This window comes from Mastomys coucha, unplaced genomic scaffold (assembly GCF_008632895.1).
Source record: "Mastomys coucha isolate ucsf_1 unplaced genomic scaffold, UCSF_Mcou_1 pScaffold21, whole genome shotgun sequence".
Taxonomy (NCBI): Eukaryota; Metazoa; Chordata; class Mammalia; order Rodentia; family Muridae; genus Mastomys; species Mastomys coucha.
This window is the reverse complement of record NW_022196904.1, coordinates 114537208-114554894: the sequence shown is the minus strand read 5'-3', so window position 1 is coordinate 114554894 and position 17687 is coordinate 114537208. Positions and strand designations below refer to the sequence as shown.

Genomic DNA, 17687 nt, shown 5'->3' with positions numbered 1-17687 from the left:
GACCAAAGTGTGGACACTTCATTCCTTCTTAAAAGGGGGAACAAAATACCCATGGAAGGAATTGCAGACTAACTATGGAGCAGAGACTGAAGGAAGGGCACTCCACCCTGATATAGCTGTCTGTCTCCTGAGAGGCTCTGACAGTACCTGACTAATACAGAAGTAGAGGCTCACAGCCATCCATTGAACTGAGTACAGGGTCCCCAATGAAGGTGTTAAAGGAAGGACCGAAGGAGCTGAAGGGTTTGCAGACCCTTAGGATGAACAACAAATGAACTAACTAGTACCCTCAGAGCTCCCAGGGACTAAACCACCAACCAAGGAGTACACATGGCTCTGGCAGGATGTGTATGGTAGAGGATGGCCAAGTCGGTCATCAACGGGAGGGGAGGCCCTTGGCCCTGTGAAGGTTCTGTGCCCCAGTGTAGGGGAATGCCAGGGCCAGTAAGCAGGAGAGGGTGGGGTGGCGAGCAGGGGGAGGGGGAGGGAACAGGGGTGTTTGTTCTTGCTGTTTTTTGTTTTTTTGGGGGGGAGGAGGGGAAACTGGGAAAGGAGAAATCATATGACATGTAAATAAAGAAAACATCTAATGAAAAAATAAAAGAAGGGCAGCCACAGCCAGGCTTCATGCTTAGCACCTCGGTTTTTTTTTTTCAGACAGTAAGCCACAAGGCAAAGGATGTTTGAATTCTGGAAGAGGAAATGCATGTCTGCCTCTTGCTGGGCCTTTTCCTGGCCCTACTGCTAATGACACAGGATTTGCTTCAGGGTGTAGAAGCAAGTCTATATGTTATATATCATGTAACCCCCCCACTAGGTCCATATAGCTGACCCTACACTCCCCCAAGTCATGGATGAAGAGGTAATGCTTATTGCTAATGACAGTTCCCTGGGAGCAGACATACAATAAGTGGTTCACAGGGTCTCAGTCATCATTCTGAAGAATGGTCTTTATTCCTGGGAGAGTGGTCTCTCTCTCTCTCTTTTTTTTTTTAAATGTATTTATTGTTATAGCTAAGTACACTGTCTTCAGACACACCAGAAGAGGGCATCAGATCTCATTACAGGTGGTTGTGAGCCACCATGTGGTTGCTGGGATTTGAACTCAGGACCTTTGGAAGTCAGTGTTCTTAACTGCTGAGCCATCTCTCCAGCCCTGAGAGTGGTCTCTTCCAGGCGATGAGCTAGGAGCCCAGTGGATCATGTTGGCTTGGGCCTGGTCTGAGAAAAGTACTGTTTCAAATATTTTTATGTTTTATTATTTTCTATCAAATTTGAGGTAAGAGGGCTGGAGAAATGTCTCAGAGGTTAAGAACACTGGCTGCCCTTTTAGAGAGCCCTCATTTGAGTCCCAGAATCCTCAAGGCAGCTCACAGTTACCTATAACTCCAGTTCTGGGGATCCATTTGGGATTTCAAGGACAGTGCATGCACATGGTACACAGATAATACATGCACACAAAACACCTATGCACATACGATAAAAATGTGGTGAATTGCTTATAGTATTCATTTATTATTCCCTTTCTGCCCATAGACTTAGTGGTAATGAGCCCATTTTCCTTTCTGATGTTATTATTTTTTAGATGTGTGTCATCTGTGTGAGTGTTTGCCGGCATGTGTGTCTAGGTACCATGTATGTGCAGTGCCTAAGAAGTCCAGAAGAGAGGATTAGATCTCCCAGAACTGGAATGACAGAGGTCAGGAGCTACCGTAGGGGTGCTGAGACTTAAACCTAGGTCCTCTGCAAGAACAGCCAGTGTTCTAAATCACTGAGGTGTCTCTCCAGCCTCCCTCCTCCACATAATAAACCTCACATCTTTCTTTCTCTTAACTAAGGTCCACATTGCCCAATTTCATTGATCTTTTCAAAGAAATACCTTTTCCTTCCATCGTCTTATTCCCAGCTTTTTTCCTTTCCATTTCTAATTTCATTGCCAGGTGTATTTCCTTTACTTCCTTTTGTCTCTGTGTTAGAGGTATCTACTGATTTCCTTTTCCTGGCTCCCAAAGGAAACTTCAGTCATTCGTTTTAGAACTTTCTTCTGAATATGTACCCCTCACAACTTTACATTTCCTTTTAGCACTGCACTTGCTGTGGCTCTTAAGTTTGGTATACTACATTTAAATTTTCATTTAGTAAAGAAAAATTGTGTGTGTCTGGGTCTGTGTACGTCTGGGTCTCTGTGTGTATGACTCTCTGTGTGTGTATGTGTGTGTGTGTGTGTTTTGCACATATGTCCTCTCTCAACAGTATGCAGAGGCAGTTGCGATGTTCTCTATCACTCTCCACTTTAATTTTGAAACAGGATTTCAAGCTGAACCTCAAGCTCACTGTTTCACTAGCTTGGCTGGCCAGGGAGCCCCTGGGATCCACCTGTCCCTGCTCCCCCAGTGCTGGGGTTAGAGGAGCCAACTTTTACATAGGTGCTGGGGAGCCAAGCTCAGGGTCTCCCTTTACCCACCAAGATACTTTCCCAGCCTGAAAAACGATTAAGACGGTACATACACATGCAAATCCTAGGATTTTGGGTGGCGAAAGCAAGAAAGTCATGAGTCTGTGGCCAGCTTTTCATGTAGAGTAAATTCCCTTCCATAAAAGGTTTTTTAATTATCTTGTGATTTCTCCTCCACCCCATGTGTTATTAAAAAATATCATCTTTAACAGGGCATAGTAGCACATACCTTTGATTCCAGCACTCAGAAGGCAGAAGCAGGCCTATCTCTGAGTTTGAAGCCAGCCTGTTCTACAGAGTGAGTTCCAGGGCTACACAGAGAAACCCTGTCTTGAAAACCCCAAAATAAAAATAAAATACCATCTTTAATTTCCAAATAGTTTGGATTTTTCAGCTATCTTTCTGCAGTTGACTTCTTGTTTAATATCATCATGTCCTAGGAATACCCTTCAAATGACTTACAATCTTGTGAATGTATTGGTTTGTTCCACTGCATGGACTGCTGTCTGTCCTGGTGAATGCTCCATGGGTGTTGGCTGAGGTGTTCTTTACAGAACATTTATAAGGCCATTGGATGTGGGTGATTGTGGAAGTTTAAATATGCTTGGCCCAGGAAGTGGCACTATTAGGAGGCGTGGCCTTGTTGGAGAGTAGGTGTCACTTTGTTGGAGGAAGTGTGTCACTGTGAAGGTGGTCTTTGAGACTCTCCTCTTAACCACATGGGAGACTTCACCTGTCTGCCTTTGGATCAAGATGTAGAATTTTCAGTTCCTCCAGCCTATGGATGCTGCCCTGCCCCCTGCCCCCGCCTTGATGATAATGGACTGAACCTCTGATCCTGTAAGTCAGCACCAATTAAATGTTGTCCTTCATAAGAGTTGCCTTGGTCATGGTGTCTGTTCATAGCAGTAAACCCTAAGACAGTGATTGACAGTACTGTTGAATACAATGTTACAATGTAATACAGCCTTGCTGATTTTGTTCCTGCTGTACTGTCAGTCACTGTTGGAGGTGTCAGGCTCCAATGAATCATTGAAGATTCCTCTTTATCCTTAAACTCCCATCAGTTTGTGCCTCACACATGTTGACTCTGTTGGAGGGAGTATACACACTAACTCAATCACATACACATTTATTATTATTGTTGTTGTAAGGTTTTGTTTTGGTCTCTTAGAGTCAGGATCTCATACTGTAGTCAGCCTGGGCTGGTGCATCCTATGTACTTTATATTGGGCTTGAATCATGGCAATCCTCCTGTCTTAACTTTTCTACTAGTGAGATTATAGACATGAATACCATGAAATTTTTTTCAATAGCCATTTTCAATGTGACTACTGTAAATAAATCAGCTAAAAAAGATTGTCACAGTGGAATATTTTTTTAAAGATTTTATTTATTATTATAAATAGGTACACTGTAGCTGTCGCACCAGATCTTATTATGGGTGGTGGTAAGCCACCGTGTGGTTGCTGGGATTTGAACTCAGGACCTTTGGAAGAGCAGTTGGTCCTCTTACCTGCTGAGCCATCTCACCACCCCAGAATATTTTTTTAATGCAAGTAAATGCAAGGATTTTCATTTATATTTTTGTATAGAATTGACTCATTATTATTATGTTCCTTTAAAATATGTATCTATATTCTTTTTAAATCTGTATTAATATTCCTATCTGAAGTCTACTTTGTTAGAAATAAATGTAGGTACTCCTGGTTTCTTTTAAATTTATTCTTATATTTATTTTCCTACAAACAATCTCTGGATAGGGACAAATCTCTTGTGTCTGTGAAGGGTTCTCTTGGCTAGTTAACAGAAGTGTCCATCCTCACTGTGGACAGCGTTCTCTGGCATGAAGTTCCAAGCTTCATAAAAAGCAGAAGCCAAGGTGACAGCCAGCACTTGGTGCTCTCTGCTTCCTGTGGGCTGGCTCCCTCAAGTTCCTACTGCGGTGCATTGTACCCGGGACCTTTTTATTATTGTTTGTTTGTTTGCTGTTTTGTTTGTTTAGTATATATGCATGCGTGTGTATGTACCACAGCACTTGTGTGAAGGTCAGAGAACAACTTTCAACAGAGGGTTCTCTCCTTCTCCGTGGGAGTCCTAGGGATCGATCTCAGATTTCAGGTTTGATGGCAAGTGCCTTTACCTGCCGAGCCTCCTGGTAGGCACAAGTCCCCTGGAACTTTAAGTAGACATAAACTGTTCCTTCCTTAAGATGGTTGTCAGATACTTTGTGGCAGCATCAAGAAAAGTAATTGGCCAGGCAGTGGTGGCACCCAGGACTCAAGAGGCAGAGGTAGGTGGATCTCTGAGTTCAAGGGCAGCCTGGTCTACAGAGTGAGTTCTAAGACAGTCAGGGATATACAAAGAAACCCTCTCTTAAACGTGCTCTGCCCACTCCCCTCCCCCCAAAAAGAAAAGAAAAGTAACTACTGCAGCAGACAAAGATGATCTTCCTTCTGGCCCTTCTATCCCAGCCACTGAGTGCTGGGATTATAGGCATTCTGGGATTACAGCCATGTAGTACCACCTTTAATTTATGGAGTTCGAGGAATCAAATCAAGGGTATTGTGCTTATTAGAGAAGCCCTCCGCCTGCTAGCTGCATTCCTAACTTTCAGAAGGAGATGCTTAGAGCACAATCACCATCCACATCATTCTCCCTCTAATCCAATCCTCTACTGTCCATTCATGTTTCCAACTGTCAATAAGAGCCACAGTTCATATATTTCACTGTTAAAACATTTCCCATCCTTCATGGCCTCTCTTATAAAGAGTCTAATTCCCCACCCCCCTTCACCATTGGTAGACTCATTGACTCTCTTCAATGGATAGAATATGCTAGAAAGTGATGCTGTGCCTTCTAAACCTGAGCTGACCATAAGAATTAGCCTCTTCAGGATGCCCTCCCTCCCTACACACACACACACACACACACACACACACACACACACACACACACACACGATTTGTGGCTCCCCTCATGTTATCGTCACGTCTGGTCTTGGATTTGCACACCTCTTGCCTCTTCTTCCTCTGGGTCCCAGGTTCTTTCACCATACTCAGCTCTCCTTAGGTCTTAAGACCCTTGAGTGACATGTGAACTGTCAGTCCACCCTAAAGCCACTACATGACACTGTACATTAGAGAGCCCATGAACAGTAGGGACTGAAGGACGGAACTGCCCGGATAGTACTGAGACTTGGGCAAGTCTTCAAATGACTCCCACTGCCCCCTGAGTCATCTCTGCTGACATCAAGTGAAATGGAGTTAATGGAGCCCACTGAAGTCTGGCCTAGTTGCTGACGAGCAAAAGGGATGCGGCTCTTGTTTTAACTGACACCTAGAAGAGAAGAGACAGCTGTCCCAATTGAGCCCTGCCAGACTGCAGCTCCACATGGAATAAATGATAAATACACTTCTGGGGATGCAGCCAGATCTGCAGCCCACACCTTCACTTGGACTTTTAGGTTATTTCCGTAGGCCACTTGGTTGGATTTTCCGTCTTCACACAGAGCTGAGATGGGTTGGTCCCAGGAAGGGACGTATGAAGACCCTAAAGCTGAGCTGTGATCAGGGCAGCTCCCCACCCCACCTTCTGTCTTGCTGTCTTTCGAGAGGATGGGAAAACGGTACCAGGTTTTCTGAAAAGGGACATACATGGAGGGTCTCCCACATGGAGGGGCTGCCCAGCTCCAGGCTGCTCTTAGTCCTCACAGCCTGTAACCAGCATCTGTCTTGGTTATCTTTGATGATGTCCTCCACTGTCTCTTTAGTGGCACACGTGTCTTCAGTCTCTGTTCTCTCATGCTATATCTTCTCCCATCTTCTTGTCTTGGAGTATATGGACATTCTTCTCAGGAATGTTCCTGCATATTCTCATTCCTGTCACCCTCAGTTCTTGGAACCTTCTTACATGTCCACCATCATACACTCAAACTGCTCACTGGAACTCAGTTACTCTCCTCAGAGCCTGTGGATTGCCATGGGGCCCAGTGTCTAAACTCTTCTGGCCAGAACTGGCAATACAGAGTTCAACCCTTGCACCCCTCCCCCACCGTGTGCCAGAACCACTGGGCCACACTTCCTCTTTGGGATTTCTGTCTAGAGGCCCCACTTCTGGCTTCCTTGCCTGGAAGGCAGTATGCAGGCTGCTCTGCTTCTTGGTTATTGGTTTGATTGGATCAAGAGCTGCCTGTAAAATTAGGAAAATACATATCTGGATGTGTCTGTGAGGCATTTCCATGAAGGACTAACTAAACGGACACCTGCCCTGCCTGTGGGCTGCGAGGTCCCACTGGATGGCACAGTTACTCTCTCTGCTTCCTGACTGCCATGATGAGAACCGCCATGCTTCAGCATAACCCGTCTACCGTGGGGGTGAACTGAGCTCTCTTAGACAGTAAGCCAAAATGGCTTATTCCTCCTTTTCTTTATACAGTCCAGGCTCCTAGCCTAGGGTACGGTATCACCCTCAGCTTGAGAGCTGTTTCTCTTGAATGTTTCTCATAGGGTTAGGAAAAACTAACTCACAGGATGAAATAAACCAGTGTCATATACGTTGGTTCATCTGTGTCCCCAGTACGGGCCATTACCAGTTTCTTGCTGAAAGCATGTGTTATTATCATAGAAACCTGTTCAACTTGAACCAAGGCAGGCCGCAATGGCCATGGAAGGAAATGGCAGATGAGTGCCTCAGGTGTGTGTGTGTGTGTGCTCCTGCAGATGCAGGCTCAGGGCAATGCCCAGGCAGTGTTACTTCTTCCCCTAATATCAGCCTGCTCATCATGCTCATTGAACCAGCTTCCTCACCTCTCTTCTTCCTACTACCTCCCTAGGGTCCGCTGTGATCACCCCCTGCCCCCACCTCATCCCTGCCCCAGGTGGACCACTTTCACGGTAGTTAGTGTATATCTCAGGGCAGCAGCGGGGGAATGTCTAACCTAAGTCAGATATCTGCCATGCGACATATTCTTAATATGCCTGCAGTAAGTGGTCTCCTCAGTTCTCATCCATACAGATAGAATTGAGACGTCCCCCCCGCCACCTCCACCCCCCACCCCCATCTCCCCCCTGGGGCAGCAGACTGGGCAAGCAATGCCACGGTGGCCAATCAGAACAGAAGGTGATGCCAAAGTAGACTATCAGGACAAGGGGTGGTGCCATAGTAGCTAATCAGAACAGAAGATGACTCTTAGGGCAGCCAATCAATATACTAAAAGCTTCCAGCCTTTGGTGAACTGATGGCTATGTGGCCCAACTGGAGCCAACAAAGTCCTCTGAGGATTGTTGGGATGCTGAGGTAAAGTCACTATACTTTCTGTAGGTGTTTGTCACTTGTACCTTGGTAGTGGAGACAGGTGGGGGATTGGGCGTCTATCCTGCTTCACAGCCATGCTTTTGCTGACTATGAAAGCGTGCATGTCTGCACTGCTGGCTGCAGTTCTTCCGCCATATTCCACCAATGTTCCTCACCATTGAGTGTTCTCTCTCTCCCTCTCCCTCCCCCCCTCTCTCTTTCTCTCTCTGTCTCTCCCTCCCTCTCTCCCTCCCTCTCTCCCTCTGTCTCTGTCTCTCCTTCCCTCCCTCTATCTCTCGGTCTCTCTCTCCCTCTCTCCCTCCCTCCCCTCTCCCTTTCCCCCTCTGTCTCTCCCTCCCTCCCTCTCTCCCCTCTCTCTGTCTCTCCCTCCCTCTTTCCTCCCTCCATCCCTCCCTCTCTCTCTCTTTTTCTCTCCCCCCTCCCTCACTCTAGGGCTTGTTTGGGCCAATGGATGTTAGCAGCTGGCAAGTGGCCAAGAGCCTGCTCAGTTTCACTCCTTGTACTTCTGCTTTGCAAGGAGAATGTCCCAGGGCTGGGCTTTCCCATGAGGAAAAGGGACACGGAGAGCAAGGTTGCCATAGTGGTCCCAACTAAAGCCAATCTGAAATAGCCAGACCAGGCAAGAGCCCAGCCCAGCCCAGACAGCAGCCACTTGACATCTGTTACTATGGGACCCAGGGCCATGCTGACTGCCATTGAGTTTTCCAAGGCATGACATTAGCACAATTTCAATTAGAAAGTTGAAGTTGTGTAGAAATGTAACTGGAAGTCATGTGATATCTCAGAAGCCACCACTGCAGCTGTTTTGATAAAGACCTCTCTGCATGCACATTTGCAAATAAATAAGCCACACACAATGCTTACATAAACATATCACCTCATGCCATTGAAATGTTCACCAACATCTGGTTATTTTCCTTGTTTGTGAGTAGAGCTCAGAGGGCAATAAACTGTTGTCTATTGGCCAATCTGCTCTACTGCGCATTTTTAAATGAGAAGTTTGAATGGTTTTATTGGTAAGTAGCCACACCCATTCACGCACACATCACCTGCAGTTGCCTTAGCACAACCTTAGAGGGTTTGAGTAGAGGTAACAGAGACTGTGTTGGAAAGCTCAGCCCAGGAACCTTCAGTGCTGTTCTCACCAGCATTTGAGGAGAAGGTTTGCTACCCTACCACGGACGGCACCTACTGCGGCTGGCATTTGGATCTAGATTGGAGCCAAAGGCCCATGTTAGATATCTGCTCTGCAGTGTTTTGGGAGATGCCAGAGCTGTCTGTTTTTCTTGTTGCTGTGAGAAAATATCCTAAGAGTGTTCAGTGGAGGAAGGGTTGGTTTTGGCGCGTGTATGAGGTATACTTCACCGGCTCCCAGGTTAAGTGTATGGTCCTCCACCAGTGGTGCTATTTTGGGAGATGGGCAGAAAAGCTGGTGAGTCCTGCCTCTCTGCTGAGTCCTGAAGTAGATGGACAGCCTGTGCCACAAGACTACCTACTATGATGTCCTGCCTCTGAAACCATGAGCCAAATCAATCTTTTCTTTTTGTAGAGTGTAAAGTTTCCTCTTTGGAAAGTTTCCACTTGTGTATTTGGGTACAGCTCTACAAACTTACACAAACAAAAACAAAAACAGGAGTCTTATCTTGGAGGATATTATTGGTCTCCAGTCTCTTCTTTCCTCTCCTTTGCATATCAGTAAAAGTCGGCTCTCTGATTCCATCGATGCTCTGAAGGCCCAGGGCCAATGTACCTACGGACTAAAGTTAAACCGTGAGTCAGGAGAGCACAACCCCTCCCGCGCTGACTAGCTCGACTGCTGTTACACCAGTGGGAAGCTGACTAACAGAGTGGGTATCTAACCAGCCTCTTACTGTTAGAGACTTAGGTTGTTTGCCGTCTTTCCCTCATTCTAAACCACACTGTGGTACGTGTCAGAGCACACTTGTCTGTCCTGGAAAAACGCTGAGGATAGAAGTTGCTGAAATGAGGGTGTGGAAACACTTCCTTCCTTCTCTGAATCTGGCACTTGCTCTTTAAACCCAGTTGCCTTGGGGCTAGTGACATGGCTGAGGGGGTAAGGTGCTTACCGTGCAAGCCTGATCCCCTGGGCTTAATCCAGGGACTCATATAAAGGCAGATGGAGAGAACTGTCTCAGTTACTTTTCTATTGTTGTGAAGGCACCATGACCAGGGCACTGTAAAGAAGGGTTTATTGGAGGCTTATGGTTCCAGAGGGTGAATCCATGACCGTCAAGGTGGGAAGCATGGCAGCAGGCAGCAGGCAGGCAGGCAGACATGGTGCTGCAGCAGTAGCTGAGAGCTTATGTCTTGAGACTTAGTTATGAAGCAGAGAGCAATAGAGATAGATAGATGGAGAAGAGAGTAACCAAGGAACTTGGGGATATGTAGTACTGGCTTAAAGAGAGAAGGCTGGAGCCAGGCGGTGGTGATGCACGCCTTTAATCCCAGCACTTGGGAGGCAGAGACAGGTGGATTTCTGAGTTTGAGGACAGCCTGGTCTACAGAGTGAGTTCCAGGACAGCCAGGGCTATACAGAGAAACTCTGTCTCGAAAAACTGAGAGAGAGAGAGAGAGAGAGAGAGAGAGAGAGAGAGAGAGAGAGAGAGAGAGAGAGAAGGCTGGGAGAGTGGGAGTATTCTAGAGGGAGAACTAATCAAGAGGGTGTCTGATGGATGAGCAGTTCTTTAGCTTCATGGCCAGGATAGAAATGAAAAGAGTAGCCCAGGAGAAGGAACAGAAGGTGGCCAATATGAGCTGAGGCAGACACAAGCAGCAGGACAGGTGGGAGGAGCTGAAAAGTCCATGGGAACTTTAATTCTCTAAGTTCCTCCTCTAGCGCCTCCTTTTCCTGTTCCTTCTCCACTTCCTATTTCCACCCCACTTATGTATGTATGTATGTATGTATGTATGTATGTATGTACGTACGTATATATTTAGGCTGGATTCAGCAGGTTTCCCTGCAGGTGTCTTGACAGGCAGGGAACTGATCCTTGAGGAGGTGAGAATAAAAACTAGATTCAGCCTGACTTAGGTAGGCTGGATCAAACTTCAGGAGTCTTCATATGGGTTATTGCCAGTGTATTTAAACACAGTATAATTTGGGGAAAAGTTTCTTGCTGTAATTCAGTTCCTGGTGCACAAGGAGACATAATTATATCAAAATTCAACTCAAAACATAAGTCGTTTCTTCCAAGAAGCTGGGTTTTAGAGACAGGCTACCTGTATTAGCTAAGGGCCGAGGCAAGGATCTTGTGTAGTCTCAGTCATATAGATAGCATAAAGGGTTAGTGACAATTTTGGAATTCTGGTTTCTTTTAGAAAACACAGAAATAGTATAAGATATGTTTTCATTTTAACCCCAAGTGTGGGATGTGAGGCTGCCTCAGACTGTCCACAGCAGCTGTCACTTGCCGTGCTCTAGCAGAGGTGTGATTTTTTTGCCAGCTGCAGATAGTTTCTGTGATTGTGTGACATTTGGAATTCTGTGGACTTTCAGAGAGTATATAAATGCTAGGGCCCCGAGAGCCAGGGTTAGACTGGGCTGTTGGTTGAGGTTTCTTAAGTACTTAGTTGTTCTCAAGGAAGAAACAACAAGAAATTAGAGATCCTGATGGTGAAGATCAAACTTGCCTCAAGGAACTTGGTGCCCCTAATGAGCAGGAAGTAGCCTAATGATAATATTGCTCCACTTTCAGACCTCTGACTTTATTCAGGAATTTTTTTTCTTTCCTCCCTATCCTTTTTTCTCTCTTATTTAGTGTTAAGGGGTTGAAAGGGTAGAAGAAAAGGGGTGGAGAAAGGTAGAAGAAAAAAAAACCCCACAGAGTAGCAAAGATCAGCTATAAGTGGTACCCAAATGTGGGGCTAGGCAGAATGGGAAAATTTATTTCAAATGCTGTAGAGAAACTAGCAGGAGACAAATGGGTGGATATAGTTTTTGAAGATACCTGCAAAAAATTTATTGCTACTTCTACCACTGAGTTATCCCCTACTAGTCTCCCAGAGGGACTTTTCTGTTTTTAATTTTTCTTCTTCTTATATTCTGTTTCAAAAAAGGCTGAGAGAGTGGCTGAGCAGTTGGACAAACTGCAGGTGGACATAAAGAGGCCTGAGCAACATAAAATGGCTGAACTAGGAAACCAAAAGGGTTCTCTCTGCTCTCTCGTTTCTGAAAGAGTTTCAGAGTTGGCTTTGCAAAAACTGCAGCAGTGGAAGCACTGGGGAGACAAGGAGCACTGGAAAAGAGAGAACAAGAAGGCTCAGTCCTGATGACTGAGCAAGAGAGCGGGAGCTCCCTGCAGGAGGACAGAGAGAAAGAAACTGTGGCGGAGGGCAGTCAGGTCAAAGAAAAGCTGAAAAGAGGGAAGGACAATCTGACAAAACAGCCCATCTTGAGAGAAAGGGTTCATCTCAGACGAACTAAGCCACCAGAGCAGGAGAAGGGGTGGCCTGGGATCATCACCATCAGCTTTCCTAGTAGTCAGTCATACAGCATATGCCTGCTAACAGTGGGGAACGAGGTTATGACAAGATAGAATGGTGTCTGTGTTAGTGAGGGTTTCATTGCTGTGGACAGACAGTATGACCAAGGCAGCTCTTACAAAGAGCAATATGTAATTGGGACTGGCTTTTTTTCTTCTTCTTTGTATCTGTTTTATTTCTTTTGACTTATTGCTCTAGCCAATACATTAGCATCATACTGAATAAGAGCAGAGAGTATGGGCATTCTTGTTTTCCTGATTTTACAATGAGTGTTGCAGGTTTTCCACATATAGTATAATACTGGTGTGTGTGTTTTTTTTATTTGACTTGAGTGAGTGACTTTATTCTTAGCCCACAGAGAACAGGTTACATTCATTTAAGAAATGGTGTGTGTATTAAGATGGTCTATCCATAAAGTCATTCACCAACTGTTTCAATGAACAATGGTTCTGCTTGGAGGGTGGCACAGACATTAGGTGAGGGTAAGAATTTAGTTCATTAGCTGTGATAATTTGGAAGAGCATTCATCTCAGAGAAAGAGTAACTTGTAAAGTCCTCTTCTTCAAACTTGATACAAGAGTTACAAACGTCAAGCAAAGCATTCAGTCTCACTCTTTGTTGTTCTCTTACAAGCCACCTCCCAAGTTAATCGTCTATGTTTCTTTTGGGTATATAAATACTTTTGAAATATATAAGCTGTTCTGAAAACCATAGTATAGTATAAAAACATGAAATAAACAATACTACTAATAGAGAGGCTGAGATAGGAGAAGCAAGATTTCAAGACCCTTATGTTGTACACAGCCAGACACTGTCACAAACAAACAAGCTGAAAGTATATATAGATTGTACAATGTTGGACCTATTTCTCCAATTACCAAATCAGAGAGACCATTGGATGACAATCAACAAATTTCTAATTCCTCATATTATTGGATTTCAATAAATTAGGATATGTTGGTAATATTAATTTTCACATTAAGATATTAAGAAAAAGTAATTGTCACTTCCTGTTGGTTTTGTTGTAAGAGGTGGAGGGACTGGCTTTTAAGTTCAGAGGTTCAGTCCATTACCATCATGGTTTGAAGCATGGCAGCATGCAGGCAGACAAGGTCTTGGAGGACCTGGGAGTTCTATATCTTGATCTACAGGCAGCAGACAGGGACTGTCTTCCACAGGCAGCCAGGAGGGCCTCTCAATAATCAGGCCAGACTTGAGCATATATATGAGACCTCAAACCCCAACCTCCACAGTGACAAGCTTCTTCTAACAAAGTCACACCTCCGAATGGTGCCACTTCCCATTAGCCAAGCATATTCAAACCACCACAGCATCCTATAGAAACGATAGATCTAACACATTTTTAAAGAGGCCATGGCCAGGCGGTGGTGGCACATTCCTTTAATCCCAGCACCTGGGAGGCAGAGGCAAGTGGATTTCTGAGTTCGAGGCCAGCCTGGTCTACAGAGTGAGCTTCAGGACAGCCAGGGGTACACAGAGAAACCCTGTCTGGAAAAAAAAAATAAAAATAAATAAAAAATAAAATAAAAAAAAATAAAGAGGCCATGATTTCATAGAAGATGCACTTGCTTTATGTGAAACAAATTCTAAATAACTGGGCTACTTAAAATAGAATTATTCCCCAAGACTAGAAGGGAATGTTAAACAGCAAAATAGAGCAAGTGGGGTGAATATAGTAAAAGGTCAGTTGCTGGACTAAGGGTGCTACTCTGATATACAAAACAAATTTAGTTTGATGACACTGTTATAGAACAATGTTGTTAGTAGCTTTGAGAGCCTGGGACAAAGCTGTGGAGTCCAGGAGAAGGTCCACCTCATTTTCAAAGATTATACAAGGTTCTGGAGAAGCCTTCATAAACAAAGATTAGTCTCAGTTGTGAAAAAGTCATATCAGAACCTGACATGAGATAGGTGTTGATAGAGACTGTGGCATATGAAAATTTGAATACATAATGTAAAAAAGTTATTAGACCACAAAAGGCTGGAGCAGTGCCTATGGACAAGTAGATAAAGGATATGACTGATACTAGTTCTAATGTGTACTTAATATCTATGTGACGTAATATCATAGGTCAAGCTAGAAGTCTCCTATTGCAAAATGCCCAGTTCTTCAATTTTGGGAAATATAGTCATTTGCAAAGAAACTATGATCAGACTGTTAAAGGTCTCAGATTGCAAATTGCTCAGTGCTTTAATTGTGGGAAATGTGGTCATTTGCAGCAATATTATGAACAAGGCATCTTTAAGGGCAATGATTTTCCTAAATACAAATCAGAAAGAAGGCCTAGACATGTGCAGACAATGTGTCAACAGTTGCCATTGGATTAATAAGTGTAGGTCCAAGAGAGATATCCAAGGTAATTTCTTCTGTGTATAATTTCCCACTATACACAGCATAACTAATGGATTAAAACAGAAGAGGAAAATGTAGTGACAATTTTGGAATTTTGGTTTCTTTAAAAACACAGAAATAGTATAAGAATATATTTTCCTTTTAATCCCAGGTATGGGATATGAGGCTGCTTCAGAGTGTCTACAGCAGTTGACTATAATTTCCCCCGTGCTCTAGCAGGGGTGTGATTTTGCCAGCTGCAGATAGTTTCTGCAATTGTGTGATGTTTGGAGTTCTAGGAACTTTTCAGGAGGTATCTAAATGTTAGGGCCCTGAGAGGAAGGGCTGTGGATGGGTTATTGATTGATTGTTGGTTGAGGTTTCTTAAGGTTAGCTGTTCACAAAACAACAACAAGAAGAAGAAACTAGAGATCCTAATAGCAAAGATCAAACTTGATCCAAGGAACTCTATGACCCTAATCAGCAGGAAATAGTCTAATGATAATGTTGCCCTGCTTCCTGATGCCCCTCTCTCCTTTCTTCCCTATTCTTTTTTCTCTCTATCTAGGGCTAGGGGGTTAAAAAGGTGGAAGAAGGTGGAAGAAAAAAAAGAACTGACAAAGCAGTAAAGACCAGCTATATAAAGGTCATTTGGGCTATTAGTCATATGCAGTTCTGGTTGTGGGAGCTTGATATGGCCTGCCCAAAAGATAATGAAGATTTCCAGACTATTAATCACCACCACCTCTCAGCTTTCTGAGTGGTAAAACAGGTTTTATATCCTTTCCTTTGAAAGGACAATTCTGTATACTTAATATCCTGGTTTCCTGTGGATGTAAGGACCTTCAATCTCCCAAGGAATCCAAAATAAAAAGAGAAAGATGGGAAAGACTCACTGTTCTTTGTGTTGTGGTGAAAAGTGAAGTGGAAATTTCTGGTTTCTTTGGAGACTCAGTTGTGTCATGTGATGTTTTTCTGGAAACTGTCTTACGAGAGAATGTTTTTTTGCTGATATGTGGGAGGATGTTTTTCTGAGAACAGACACATGGTGTTTTTCTGGAGGCAGCCTGGAAAAAGGACATGTGATGTTTTGCTAGGGCATATGCTTGAGAGAGCATGTGATGTTTGGAAAAGGCATAAATATAACTTGACAGACAGTGGATAGCGATCTGTGGTATTGGTTCACCTTGCCACTCCGCTGGTCTTAGTTGAGCTTTGCTGACTCTGGCCTTCACTAACAACACTTTGTGGTATTGGCTTGCCTTGCCTTCTTTGCTGATCATTGTTTGTCATAACTTTGTAGAAAGGAACACACCAAAGAACTTCTGGTGGTGTTCTCGTGGCTTCTTGCTGCTTCTGTTGATTGGCAGAGCCTTGGAGTTTTTTCTGGATTGAACTGTCATTGCTGATTTGTGAATGGTGTTTTTGAGTGCATCAAGCTACAGCTGCTGATTCATGTGACTTGAACTGCTGATATCCTGACAAAGCAGATTGAATTCTCCCCAAAGAACTATTTCTAAACAGGTCCACATCCTCCTTCGCCCTATTATCCTTTCCTTTCTACTACCTCTGGTGGGTGGTGAGCTAGAAGGGAGGGTAAAGCATTTAAGTACACTTATTTAAAGTAGATGTTGAAAAATGTAAGCCTACAGCAATGAATTAAATTCATGCCTGGAATATGCTTGGTACATGCTTGTCACATGATTTACTATGGAGCTGCAGTCCTGGCTGAAAAACTTTTAAGTCATTTTGTTTATAATCCACAGTAAGAGACACATTTTCAGGGCTAGGATATAGTTCAATTGGTAAAGTATTTGCCTAGCATGTATGAATTCATGTGTATATCACTCCAGAGGTAATCAGAAGTTCAAGGTTGTTCTTGGCTATCTAAGATGTTTGAGGTCAGCCTTGGCTGCATGGGAAATGTTTTCTCTTTCGACCCAGGTCATTCAGTCAATCAATTTCCCTCCTCCAACCTTCCCCCATTCCCCCCCTCTCTCTCTCTCTCTCTCTCACACACACACACACACCACATACTTTATCTCTCTAATGGTTTATTCTGAATATTTATGATCTGAAATGAAGGTTGTCAGAGCAAAACTTCACAGTTGTCTATCCATTTTCTGCTTTGTGAGGAATGAAATAAGCTGGTCATAAAAATAGTGCATATCATCTGTTTTCATTTATGAAAAAGTCCATATTGGGTAAACTCATCTACAGTGTTGAGATTAGATGGGGCCACCTGGGTATTGACAAAGTGGGCCAGGCTTCACTGGAAAAGGATAAAGAGAAACTCTTAGGAGATGGAAATGCTTTGTGCCTTGACTCAAGCAGTGATTTCTCAGGTACAAGCATTTTTTTTTCAAAAATAAATATGTAAACAATAAACACATGTGAGAGAACTTGGGGTTATGTAGGAGCTGGAGCCTGCATCAGAATGGCTGCTTAAGATGTGTGTGTGTGTTTAGCTGGGGCATGGTGTGGTGTGCTTTTAGTCATATGGTGGTGGGAGGGGCAGAGGCAAGTGAATCTCTGAGTTCAAGGCTAACAGGACAGCTAGAGCTACAGACTTGAGAGAGAGAGAGAAAGAGAGAGAGAGAGAGAGAGGGAGAGAGAGAGAGAGAGAAGTGTGATTTACTATAAACTCGGTACTCAAAAGAATAAACTTGTCTGATGATTCTAACAACATGGCAGCAGAAAATGGGCTAAGGGCTCAGTAAGTAAAGTTGCTTGCCACCAACTCTGATGACCTGAGTCCCATCCCCTGACACTATGTAGTGAAAAGAATTGAACCAAGTCCTGATTGTCACACATATGCTGTGGCATACACATGCGTGTGAATGCATGTATGCATTGTTGTTTTAAAACACATTATAATTGAGGCAGCCGCAATGGGATACCTGGTGGACCCATGCCGAGGTGTCCCCTGAGGAATCACGCCACAGGACAGGCCTAGTATAAAGAAGATTTATTATGGTGGGGGAGGGAACGGGGACCTGAGAAAGCAGGGAACAGAGCTATGAGGGCAGAGAAAGGGGGAGAGAGAAGGACAGAAAGAGA

At 44.1% G+C, this 17687-nt stretch overlaps 1 long non-coding RNA gene across 1 annotated transcript in view; it reads right to left on the bottom strand.

Moving 5' to 3' along the window:
• Window positions 1–17687, bottom strand: part of LOC116102934 — a 30509-nt gene that overhangs the window by 3342 nt on the left and 9480 nt on the right. Inside the window, exon 2 of the long non-coding RNA XR_004123331.1 lies at window positions 9385–9528. This is a non-coding gene — a long non-coding RNA (uncharacterized LOC116102934). The remainder of the gene's footprint in view (window positions 1–9384; window positions 9529–17687) is intronic.